This window comes from Arachis hypogaea, chromosome 19 (genome assembly GCF_003086295.3).
Source record: "Arachis hypogaea cultivar Tifrunner chromosome 19, arahy.Tifrunner.gnm2.J5K5, whole genome shotgun sequence".
NCBI lineage: Eukaryota > Viridiplantae > Streptophyta > Magnoliopsida > Fabales > Fabaceae > Arachis > Arachis hypogaea.
In genome coordinates this window covers 130163565-130176081 of record NC_092054.1, presented here as the reverse complement: position 1 = coordinate 130176081, position 12517 = coordinate 130163565, and positions in this window count along the sequence as shown.

Below are 12517 nucleotides of genomic sequence, written 5' to 3'. Positions count from 1 at the left end.
CATCTAAACTTGGGCAAAGTATAGACTATTATATATTGCTGGAAAGCCCTGGATGTCTACTTTCTAACGCAATTGGAAGCGCGCCATTCTGAGTTCTGTAGATCCAGAAAATCCATTTTGAGTGCAGGGAGGTCAGAATCCAACAGCATCAGCAGTCCTTCTTCAACCTCTGAATCTGATTTTTGCTCAAGTCCCTCAATTTCAGCCAGAAAATACCTGAAATCACAGAAAAACACACAAACTCATAGTAAAGTCTAGAAATGTGAATTTAACATAAAAACTAATGAAAACATCCCTAAAAGTAACTAGATCCTACTAAAAACATACTAAAAACAATGCCAAAAAGCATATAAATTATCCGCTCATCACCTTGCTTGTTTACTGCCTCCAAGGGATGCCCCAAGACCTTTGTCTTGAGTCTTGGGGTTTTTCCTTTTTGTTTATCTGCCCGTCGAGATGTTTTGCCCTCTGTCCGAGATGTTTTTGTGTAATCCATTCTTCCTTTCTTTTTGTAGGATTTAGTTGACCTCATGTCTTCCCGAAATAACGTAACAGAAATGCCTTCCCAGGTTCCTACGGGTATGGCTGATTGGGTGGACTCCATGGTTCTTATGTGTGTCTCGCTGGTTGATTCTGAATTTTGTACTCAGTTTAGGCAGTTTCACAGCGTCTGTAGTAATTCTGGTGATGAGAAGAATTATGAACTTGTCCCTCCCTCTTCTGACGAGAGAGTCTGTTTTTCGACTCGAGTTGTTGACAATCGCCCCTTCTTTTATGCTTACGATTTTTTCTTTGGTCAACTGGGTATTGCTCTTCCTTTTACTCCATTTGAAACCGACTTGTTATGGTCTTGTAATGTTGCCCCTTCTCAACTTCACCCCAACTCCTGGGGTTTTATAAAAATTTTCCAGTTGCTGTGCGACGGTTTTGGTATTCCTGCTTCCCAATCTCTCTTTTTCTATTTGTTTGTTTTGACTAAGCCCGGTGTGGTAAAAAAGAAGTCAGCTTGGGTCTCCTTTCGTTCTACCCAAGGAAAGAAAGTTTTTTCCATGTTTGACGAGTCGTTTCGTGACTTTAAGAACTACTTTTTTAAGGTCCGAGCTGTTGAAGGAGCTCGGCCCTTTTTTCTGGATGAAAATGATGAACCTGCCTTTCCTTTGGAATGGCAAAAAGACGTGAGGGTCTCCCGGTATTCGTGGGAGATGTTGGATGAGGCTGAGCGGGCCTTTGTGACTATCTTGGAAGAACGCTGGGGTCAACCTCCCCATCTTGACACAAAGAAATTCCTAACCAATCCTTCTCTTCTTCAATCTGAACTGGGTATCTTGTGTTTCTTTTATGATTTTGTTTATGTTGCTTTGTAACTGTCTTTTCGGACTTGTCCGACTTGTAGCTGAGTTTTCTGTTTTATTTGCAGAGGCAATGAAGAATAATGAATCCATGAAAGCTTATAAGAGGGCGCAGAGGGCGACTGCTGCCAGAAATGCCGCTGCCCAGGCGGCTGGGGAGGGATCTTCCCAAGTGCGCGGGAAGCCATCGGTGCAGAGTTCTGCCGGGGTGAAGAAGGTGATCCCTACTCCCCGAGTTCATTTGGCAGATCCTCACGTCACCTCTGCTGCCCCTTCTGTTGCTCCTCCCAATAAAAACAAAAGACTGCTGAGCCTTTTGACCTCGATGCTCCTGATTTTAATGCCATTGAATTCGTGGATCAACAGATCGGCCCCTACGGTGCTCTTTCCATGGACGATGTGTCCATCCTTCATCACTTGGATTTTATGGCTCGAAATCATGTTAAGATGGCGTACATGTCGGCTGCCATATATCGGACTGCTCAGAATCTCCCTCTCCATGCTACCAAGGCATTTATGGAAGAGGCGAAACAAGAATTCGACCGGATGAAGGGACTGAAGGAGGAGCTTGAGGTGAAGGTGGCTAAACTGGAAAAAGACTTGGAGAACGAGAAGGCGAGTTCTGAAGCGCTGGCTGCTTCTTTGAGGTTGGCTGAAGATGCGGCCTTGATGCATAAGGATAGCTATGTTACATCCTATAGGGAGGGGAAGCGCCTGAGAGTGGAGCTTGACAATACCCGGGAAGATTATGCTGAGCTCCAAGGTCATCTCGTTGGCAGCGTGACTGCTGCTTATGAGAACTTGAGAGAACAAGTTCGAATCATTGCTCCCGAGGCCGATCTTACCCTCTTTAGCTTGGATAATGTTGTCAGGGATGGCAAGATTGTCCCTGATGATGAAGGTGATGACGATGAGGTGGTTCCTCCCCCTATGTTTTCTACCAAGGTGCCGACTTCTTCCGCTCCTCCAGTTGGGCCCGAGTTGGATTGCCAGATCCTAAACCGGGAGGATGGTACTGTAGATGTGGTGCCGATTCAGACTCGCCCCCCTCTCCTTGTTCTGATGCTGTCAAGAAGGCTCCTGATGCTGCCGAGAAGGCTTCTGATGCTTGTTGATCTTTTTCTTTGAAGTAGTTGGCCCGGCTTGTGGGCGTTTGGAAACTTTTTGCTGACATTTCTTAGTTGCTTTTTCCAGCAACTTTTTATTTTTGAAAAAGAAACAATTAGCTTGCCGTCTTTTAGATAGTAAGTGTTGGTGGCCTTTCGAGGCCTTATGACTCTATAAAGAACAGGTTTTTTGGCTAGGCTTCCTCCTGTCAATGCTGACATCTTGCAGCCCGACCTCCTTGGGTTTTTGTTTTGTAGCTTGAATCTCCGTAGTTGTAGGGGTCCGACTTGTTTGGTTTTCTCGCTTTGTGTGTGTTCTTTAGCGCTCTGTAACCGATTTCTTTGCGTTGGTCCCCTGGTAAACTCTTTGGACCTTTGTCAGGTCTCTTTCGGGGATTACTTTTTACGATCTTCCCATTTGTAGGAGATCAACTTCGTTAGGTCGACCTTTTCCAGGTTATTTTCGTAATCCTCTTTCTTGGACCTTTGTTAGGTCTCTTTCAGGGATTACTTTCAGTAGTAGGAGTCCGACTTCATTATATCGGTCTCCTTTAAGTTATTTTTGTAATCCTCTTTCTTGGATCTTTGTCAGATCTCTTTCAGGGATTACTTTTATGACTTTTTAGTAGTAGGAGTCCGACTTCATTATATCGGTCTCCTTTAAGTTATTTTTGTAATCCTCTTTCTTGGATCTTTGTCAGATCTCTTTCAGGGATTACTTTTATAACTTTTTAGTAGTAGGAGTCCGACTTCATTATATCGGTCTCCTTTAAGTTATTTTTGTAATCCTCTTTCTTGGATCTTTGTCAGATCTCTTTCAGGGATTACTTTTATAACTTTTTTAGTAGTAGGAGTCCGACTTCATTATATCAGTCTCCTTTAAGTTATTTTTGTAATCCTCTTTCTTGGATCTTTGTCAGATCTCTTTCAGGGATTACTTTTATAACTTTCCATTTTGGGCTGACTTTGTCATGTCGAGCCCTTCTAAGTTAAAGTAATCCTCTTTAATAGGGTTGGCCAGACCTCTTTCCAGGGTTTACTTATAACTTGGGTTGACTTGGTCTGACTTCTCAACGTCGGCCAGTCTTTAAGTTATTATTTTAGCAATCCGTAAGACCTCGTCAGGTTCTTTTTTAGATCGTTTTCGATAACTTCTTACATTATTCTGTGTTCATCTTTGCCGATTTGTAGAAAGTGGTTGTCATCTCTAGATCGTTCTTTGGGTGAATCGCGTTTTCACCTTTATCGGACGGTTTGTCTTTATCGTGATCGTGCAGTGAAATTGTTTTTCACTTTCTGCCGATCTGTTGCTTTATAATCGGACGATGAATGCTTCAGATTAATGCGTCTTGAAATCTTTGTAGAGTATCTAAAATATATTTTATTTAAAGGAAAAGTGCAAATATATACATATGGGATTGTCTGAGTCTCAACTTGGTGCCTCGTTAAAAAACTTTTCAGGAAAAAGAGTGCATCCAATAATGAGATCTTTTATCTTTTCTAACTGTAGAACCTTCTGAGGTTGCAGGCGTGCCATGACCTGGGAAGCTCTCGTCCATCGAGTTCAGACAGTCTGTAGTAGCCCTTTCCAAGTATTTCTACAACTCGGTAGGGTCCTTTCCAGTTTGCTGCCAGCTTTCCCATTCCTGGTCGAGTTGTTCCGATATCATTTCGGATTAGGATGAGATCATTTTCTATGAAACTTCTCAGCACTACCTTTTGATTATATCTGGAAGCCATTCTGCGTTTTAGAGCTTCTTCCCTTATCCGAGCTCTTTCTTGGATTTCGGGTAACAAGTCGAGCTCATTTCTCTGAAGTTGGAAGTTTGCTTCCTCATTTTAGTGAACTATTCTGGGCGACCCTTCCTCAATCTCTATTGGAATCATCGCCTCTGTTCCGTATGCTAATCGGAAGGGGGATTCCTTCGTGGTGGAATGTAGGGTTGTTCGATATGCCCACAGGACCTGTGGGAGCTCTTCTGCCCAGGCTCCCTTTGCATCTTGTAATCTCCGTTTTAATCCGGCCAATATGACTTTGTTAGCAGCTTCGGCCTGCCCATTGGCTTGTGGATGTTCGACGGAGGTGTACTGGTGCTTTATATTCAAGTCGGCTACTAATTTTCTGAAGCCTGCATCTGTGAATTGGGTGCCATTGTCTGTGGTTATTGAATATGGAACCCTGAATCTTGTGACAATGTTTCGATATAAGAATTTCTGGCTTCTTTGAGCGGTGGCATTGGCTAGGGGCTCTGCCTCGATCCACCTTGTAAAGTAATCTACTCCCACTATGAGAAATTTAACTTGTCCTGATCCCTGTGGGAAGGGGCCGAGAAGATCGAGTCCCCATTTTGCAAACGGCCAAGGCGAAGTCACGCTGATGAGCTCTTCTGGCGAGGCGATGTGAAAGTTGGCATATTTTTGACATGGTGGACATGTCTTTACAAATTCTGTGGCTTCTTTCTGTAGAGTTGGCCAATAAAATCCCGCCCGGAGTACTTTTTTGGCGAGAGCTCGTGCTCCGAGATGATTGCCACAAATACCGCCGTGTATTTCTTCTAGCACTTCCCTTGTGTTGGAGGTCGGCACGCATTTTAGTAAAGGTATTGAGATTCCTCTTTTGTACAGGATGTTGTTTATGATGGTGTAGTACTGTGCCTCCCTTTTTAACTTCTTTACCTCCTTTTCTTCTGCGGGGAGTGTTCCTTCTTTGAGATAGCTGATTATGGGGGTCATCCATCCTTGGTCCTGACTTGTTATGGCCAGGACTTTTTTCTCTTCCGAGATTGACGGGTTTTGCAACATTTCCTGAATGAGGCTTCTATTGTTGCCCCCTGGTTTGGTGCTGGCTAGTTTTGAGAGTGCATCAGCTCGGGCATTTTGTTCGCGGGGTATGTGGCAGATCTTATATTCCTCGACTTGTCCGAGTAGTTCCTTGGTTTTATCCAAATATTTTTTTCATGGTGGGGTCTTTGGCTTGGTAGCTCCCTGTTATTTGTGATGTGACCACTTGTGAATCGCTGTAAATGTTGAGTTTTTGAGCTCCGACCTCTTTAACCAGCTTCAAACCAGCTAATAATGCTTCATATTCTGCTTGGTTATTGGAGGCCGGGAACCCGAACTTGAGGGAGAGCTCAACTTGGGTTCCTTGGTTGCTTTCTATTATCACGCCTGCGCCGCTTCGAGTTTTATTTGAGGAACTGTCCATGTAGAAATTCCATTCTGTGGGAGTTTTCAAGGTATCTGTGAATTCTGCGATGAAGTCGGCCAGATACTGTGATTTGATGGCCGTCCGAGCTTCATATTGGAGGTCGAATTTTGACAACTCGACTGCCCATTGTAAAATTCTGCCTGCTAAATCTGTTTTCTGTAATATTCCTTTTATGGGCTGATTAGTTCTAACCTTAATGGTGTGAGCCTGGAAGTACGGGCGGAGTCGTCGAGATGTTAGGATGAGAGTATAGGCAAATTTTTCTATTTTCTGGTAGTTCAGCTCGGATCCCTGTAGTGCTTTGCTAATGAAGTAGACGGGTTGTTGCCCATTCTCGTCTTCTCTGACTAGTGCTGAGGCTATCGCCCGGCTTCCTACTACGAGATATAACATGAGTGGTTCTCCTTCTCATGGTCGAGATAGGATAGGTGGCCGTCCTAAGAACTCCTTGAAGTCTCGGAAAGCTTGTTCACATTCTGTCGTCCATTCGAACTGTTTTCCCTTTCTTAAAGTAGCATAGAAGGGGAGAGATCTTATCGCAGCTCCTGCTAAGAATCGGGATAGGGCGGCCAATCTCCCGTTGAGTTGTTGTACTTCTTTGACGCAGGTTGGGCTCTTCATGTTGAGTATAGCTTGACATTTGTCTGGATTCGCTTCAATACCCCTTTGTGTGAGCATGAAACCCAAGAATTTGCCTGCTTCAACTGCGAAGGTGCATTTTGCGGGGTTGAGTCGCATGTTATGCTTCCTTATAGTGTCAAACACTTGAGCCAGGTCGGACAATAATGTATCTTCGCTTTGTGTTTTTATCAACATGTCGTCCACATAGACTTCCATGATTTTTCCGATGTGATCTGAGAAGACTTTATTCATTAGCCTTTGATAAGTAGCTCCCGCGTTCTTGAGACCGAAAGGCATCACGATGTAGCAGTAGTTCGCCTTTGGTGTTAAGAACGAGGTCTTTTCTTGATCTGGTGGATACATGGGGATTTGGTTGTATCCCGAATAGGCGTCCATAAACGAGAGGTATCTATATCCGGAGGAAGCATCTACCAGAGCATCAATACTTGGGAGTGGGTATGGATCTTTTGGGCAGGCTTTGTTGAGATCGGTGTAATCGGTACACATGCGCCACTTCCCGTTTGATTTTTTCACCAAGACAATGTTGGCTAGCCATAATGGGTACTTGACTTCTCTTATGAATCCTGCCTCCAGTAACGTTTGTACTTGTTCTTCCACAGCTTGGGATCGTTCTGGTCCGAGTTTTCTTCGCTTCTGCTGCACCGGCCGAGATCCTGGATAGACCACCAACTTGTGGCACATTAGCTCGGGGTCTATGCCTGGCATGTCTGCGGCTTTCCATGCGAAGAGGTCGACATTATCTCGTAAGAATTGTATCAGTAATTCTTTTGAGTCTCCTCTTAGGACCGTGCCGATATTAGTCGTTTTGTCCGAGGTGTCTCCAATCTGAACCTTCTCTACCTCACCTTCTGGGTGCGGACGGAGGTCTTCTCGATGCTGAGCTCTGCCAAGCTCAATTGTATGAAACTCTTCTCCTCTGCCTTTGAGGTTTAAGCTCTCGTTATAACAGCGACGTGCCATCTTTTGATCTGCTTTTATCGTGGCTATCCCCTCTGCAGTTGGGAATTTCATGCATAGATGCGGAGTTGAGACTATTGCGCTGAGTTGATTGAGTGTTGTCCGACCTATGAGAGCATTGTAGGCTGAACTTACGTTGACCACAATGTAGTCTATTTTGAGGGTCCTAGATTGGTTCCCTTTTCCAAAAGTAGTGTGTAGCGATACGTATCCCAGCGGTTGTATCGGAGTGTCTCCTAGTCCAAACAGATTGTTTAGGTATGCTCTAAGTTTCTTTTCATCTAAACCGAGCTTGTCGAAGGCTGTTTTGAATAAGATGTCGGCAGAACTCCCTTGGTCTATTAGTGTGCGGTGTAGATTGGCGTTTGCCAGTATAATAGTGATGACCATGGGATCGTCGTATCCCGAGATGATGCCGGATGCGTCCTCTTTAGTAAATGTTATCGCCGGGATGTCGGGTGCTTCCTCCTTTCCCTCAACATGATATATTTCTTTGAGATATCTCTTTTGGGATGATTTGGAGATCCCACCTCCTGCGAATCCGCCGTGTATCATGTGGACGTGTCTTTCTGGTGTCCGAGGTGACCGTTAAGCTCGTCCATCATCTTCGTCTCTTCGTCTTTTTCTTTGGTCATCATCCCGGGTAGCCAGAAATCGATCTAATTTTCCTTCTCTTACCAATTTTTCGATGATATTTTTCAAGTCGAAGCACTCGTTGATAGAATGCCCTCGAATTCGATGATATTCACAATATTCCTTCAGGTTTCCTCCTTCCCTTTTGCCTTTGAGTGGCCGCGCTGGGGGGATTTTTTCTGTATGGCAGACTTCTTTGTACACGTCAACCAGGGATGCTTTGAGAGGAGTGTAGTTGTGGTATTTTTTGATTTTCTCACCTTGTCGATCTTCTTTTCTTTTGGAGTCCTTGTCTTTGTCTCGGTATGAGGCCCCAGATTTTGAGATTTCTCCTAGCTGAGCGTCCTCTTCCATGTTGATGTATTTTTCTGCTCACTCCTGGACTTCGTCTAAGGAGGTAGGATACTTTTTTGATATAGATTGGATGAAAGGTCCCTCTCGTAAGCCATTGATAAGCCCCATGATGGTGGCCTCTGTTGGTAAACTTTGTATGTCCATACATGTTTTGTTGAATCTTTCCATGTAGTTGCGGAGGCTCTCCCGATCTCCTTGTTTGATCCCTAGTAAGCTGGGTGCGTGCTTGGCCTTATCTTTCTGAATGGAGAATCTGGCCAGGTCGTCGAAGTTTGAGATGGACTTCGGAGGTAAGTTGTCGAACCATCTGATCGCCGTTTTCGTGAGAGTTGTTGGAAAAGCTTTGCAGCGAACGGCATCTGAGGCATCGGTGAGGTACATTCTGCTTCTGAAATTACTGAGATGATGGTTGGGATCTGTAGTGCCATCATACAAAACCATATTCGGGAGCTTAAAATCTTTTGGGATTTTGGTCTTCATGATTTCCCTGGTGAATGGATCCTGTTCTTTGCGTGAATTTTCCTCAGGAGTGGTCCGAGGAGCTTTTGATTTGAGGTCGGCCTCTAATTGCTGTAGTTTTTCTTCTAGTTCTCGACGTCGCCATATCTCTCTTTGTAGATCCTTTCCGATCTCCCGTTGTTGCTGGGTTTCTTTCTCTAGTTGCTTTAAGCGATCTTGAAGTGCTTCTATGGCTCCCGGATTTGGTGAGTTTTTGTCCCGATTGGATTCCGGAGTATCTTTTAGCGTAGTGTCCGCGTTCTTGTGCGGTGCTCTGTTCTCCAGATCCGAGTCGTGGTCGTTGTCATGGCCGTCCGCCATGGTTTTGGGATGACTTTCAGGTTCCCCGGCAATGGCGCCAATGTTCCGAGGGTTACCTGAAATTGGAGGTCGATCTCAGATGAGATCTTTGGTACCGGTCGGAGATAACGTGTCCGGCTGGCTGGTGGCGGCCGGAGCTGTTGTGTCCGACTTGCTGGATTTGCTGCGCTGCTGATCCTTGGCCACCGGAGGGTGGGGGGTACCTACAAGGAACTCCGATGCTTAAGTTAGCACGGGTATTAGGCAGGTTTTTTATGTAGAATCAGAGTATGAGTTATACCTGGGTGCTTCAGTGTATTTATAGTAGTGTGGGCTGACCTTTCTGATAAGATAAGTTAGTTATCTTATCTTATCTTATCTTTATCTTGAGTGAAGTCAGCTTATCTTTAAGGGAACCGCCTTTATCTCTGTAGGCTCGAACTGCCTTTGAATTTGGGTTGTGTTCCTACATTTGGGCCTTTTCTTGGGCTCTCCTGTCGATTTGGCCGATCTCTTTAAGAAGAGGTCGGATAGTTGGACCTGAAGAGGTCAGTCGTTTTACCACCAATTGTCCCGGGTCAGACAGTTCGACCCAGGATATGAACAGGAAGGGTCTTCGATGCCAGTGCCCCGAGGAAGCGAGACAAAGCCGTGAGCCTCCCTGCTAGTCTTTGAACATCCTTAACACACCCTGGCTTGTCATTCGAAAGATGGCTTCACACATGTCGGGATTGGCTTCAATCCCTCTTTGTGTGATCATAAAGCCCAAGAACTTCCCTGCTTTCATAACGAATGCGCATTTCAGAGGGTTCAGCTTCATATTGTCCTTTTGAAGCAAGCCAAAGACAGCTTCCAGGTTGGCGACTAGGCTGCTCGGTTCGGCTATCTTTACCAATATATCATCGACATAGACTTCCATTGTCCTGCCCATAAGCTCTTTGAAAACTCTGCTCATTAATCTTAGATATGTCGCTCCCGCATTCTTTAGTCTAAACGGCATGACTGTATAGCATTAGGTTGCAGTCGGAGTTATGAACGCCATTTTTCTTTGTCTGGGCAGTACATCGGGATCTGATTGCACCCTGAGTACGCGTCCATGAAGCTCAGAAATTGGTACTCCGCCGCTGAATCTACTAGTATGTCGATGTTAGGGAGAGGAAATGAATCTTTCAGACATGCTTTGTTAAGATGCGAATAGTCAATGCACATTTTCCACTTCCCATTGGCTTTCTCAACAAGGACCACGTTTGAAAGCCACATCGAGTGCTCCAACTCCCTTATGAATTCGGCTTCTAACAGGCTGGCCGTCTGCCTGGCCACCTTGTTAGCCCTCTTTGGAAATATCTTTCTTCGCCGTTGCGTTACTGGCTTGGTGTCAGCCAAACGATCTGACATGAAATTGGGGTCCACTCCTAGCATGTCAGCCGGGGTCCAGGCGAATAGATCGCTGTTTGCTCTGACGGCCTCGATGAGAGGTTCCTTTAACTCTTGGGGAGGTTTTGGTTCATGAAGGTGAACTTGTCCTCTGTGTCTCCCACCCAAAACTTTTCCAGGTCTCCCTGAGACTTTGGCCTTGGCTTATCGGCAACCCTCGCATCCAAATCCACCTGGAACACCCTGGATTCCTCTTTTGACTTCTTCCTTAATGAGAGACTGGCATTGTCGCAAGCAACCGCCGTTTTCAGGTCTCCTCAGATGGAACCTACGGCTCCATTGTCTGTCACAAACTTCGTTGTTAGGAACTTCGTATATATGACAGTCGAGAGATCGTTCATGATGTTGTAGGCTGTGGAGTCCCTCAAGACTACGAATTTTGCCATCACCGACTTCTTGCTCTCCCTGGATCCAACACAGATAGAAAGTGTGATTAGCCCGTCAGGTCTTATGTAGTTATCGCCTAAGCCAATGACCCCATTCTGGTGGTTTTTGAGGCCGTTTTTTTTTAGCCCCAGGGCATCAAACACATTCTTGAACAAGATGTTTGATTCAGCTCCAGTGTCTACTAGGATTCTCTTGACCAGGCCCGTCCCGATCATTTCCATAATCACCATGGGTGAGTTTTTGGGGAGATCGTGACACTATCGATCTTCTGGGCTGAAAGATATATCGGGAAACCCCGTGGATTGGGCCTTAGGACTTCTCAAATAGATGGCTAGGATTTTAGCATCCTTTTTTGCTGCTGACATTGAATTAGGTGGTGTGTCTCTTCTGACCACGACATTAATGACTACGGTTAGAGTGTTGTCAGCATTCTCGAGGGTCCCCTGTCTTGGCTTTACAGCTCGGCTGCGGTCCTCCTTGGACCGTTCTCGCTCTCTCCTCCTTGGTTCTCGTATGAACTGTGAAAACCCAGTCATCTTGCCTTTCCAAATGGCCTTCTCCAAAGCGTCCTTCATATCAAAGTAGTCTTAGGTTTTGTGGCCAAAACCCTTGTGATGTTGCAGTACAGGCTTTTGTTTCCACCTAGCCTATCCTTCAGTTGTCGAGGCTTCGACAGTATGTCTTTATCTGCGATTTGTTGATAAACTTCCACAATAGGTTCCGTGAGAGGGGTATAGTTAGTGAACTTGCCCACCTGGGAGAACAGCTTGAATGGCTTCCCTGAGGTTCCTCCCTCGGCATCTCCTTTGGCTTTTTTGCGTATCCAGCTTGATGAATGGGCGGGTTGGGTGGCTGCCGCTTATTGGAAGTCACCACTTGACTAACTTCTTCATCGTTGATATACTCCCTCGCCATATTTTGGATTTCTTGTATGGTCCAAACAGGCTTAGTAGTGAGATGCTTCCTAAAGTCCTCATTCAATATGCCGTTTGTCAGGTATAGGCTCGCTACCGAGTCTGTCAAGCCATTAATCTCTAGACATTCATCATTGAACTGATTGAGGAACTTCGTCATTGAATCGCCAGCACGTTGCGTAACCCTCAACAAGTTGATCAGTGGCTTGGCTTTGGCTATCTGTGTGGTGAACTACACTAAAAACCTCTGTGAGATGTCTACGAAGGCCGCAATGGACTCCTGCAGAAGCGCATTAAACCACCGTATCACTGGACCTGCTAGGGTTACTGGGAAAGCACAGAACCTGACGGTGTCACCATCACCCTCCAGGTTCATTCTGGCCTCAAAGGCCGTCAGATGTTCCTGGGGGTCTTTTGTCCCATCGTACCTCATGTTCGCAGGCTTGTTGAAGTTTTTCGGTAGCCAGACCTTGAGAATCGAGGGGTGAAAAGGGGTTGCACCCATAATGATGGGGCCCCGTTGCTTCTTTCCTCTGTCTCTCCTAGTCTCCCCTCGGCCTTCCGACCTATCATGGGTGTAGGAGTCAGATCGAGCATCAATTTGTTCTCGTCCGTTATCTCTCCTAGGCTTCTCCCACAAGAGTCTTTGCTGTGCTTGAGACGATAGCGGTCCCTCGCCGCTAGCTCTCTTTCCAAGTTTTGCACTCAGTGTCGGAGTTCCTGCATGATCTTTGA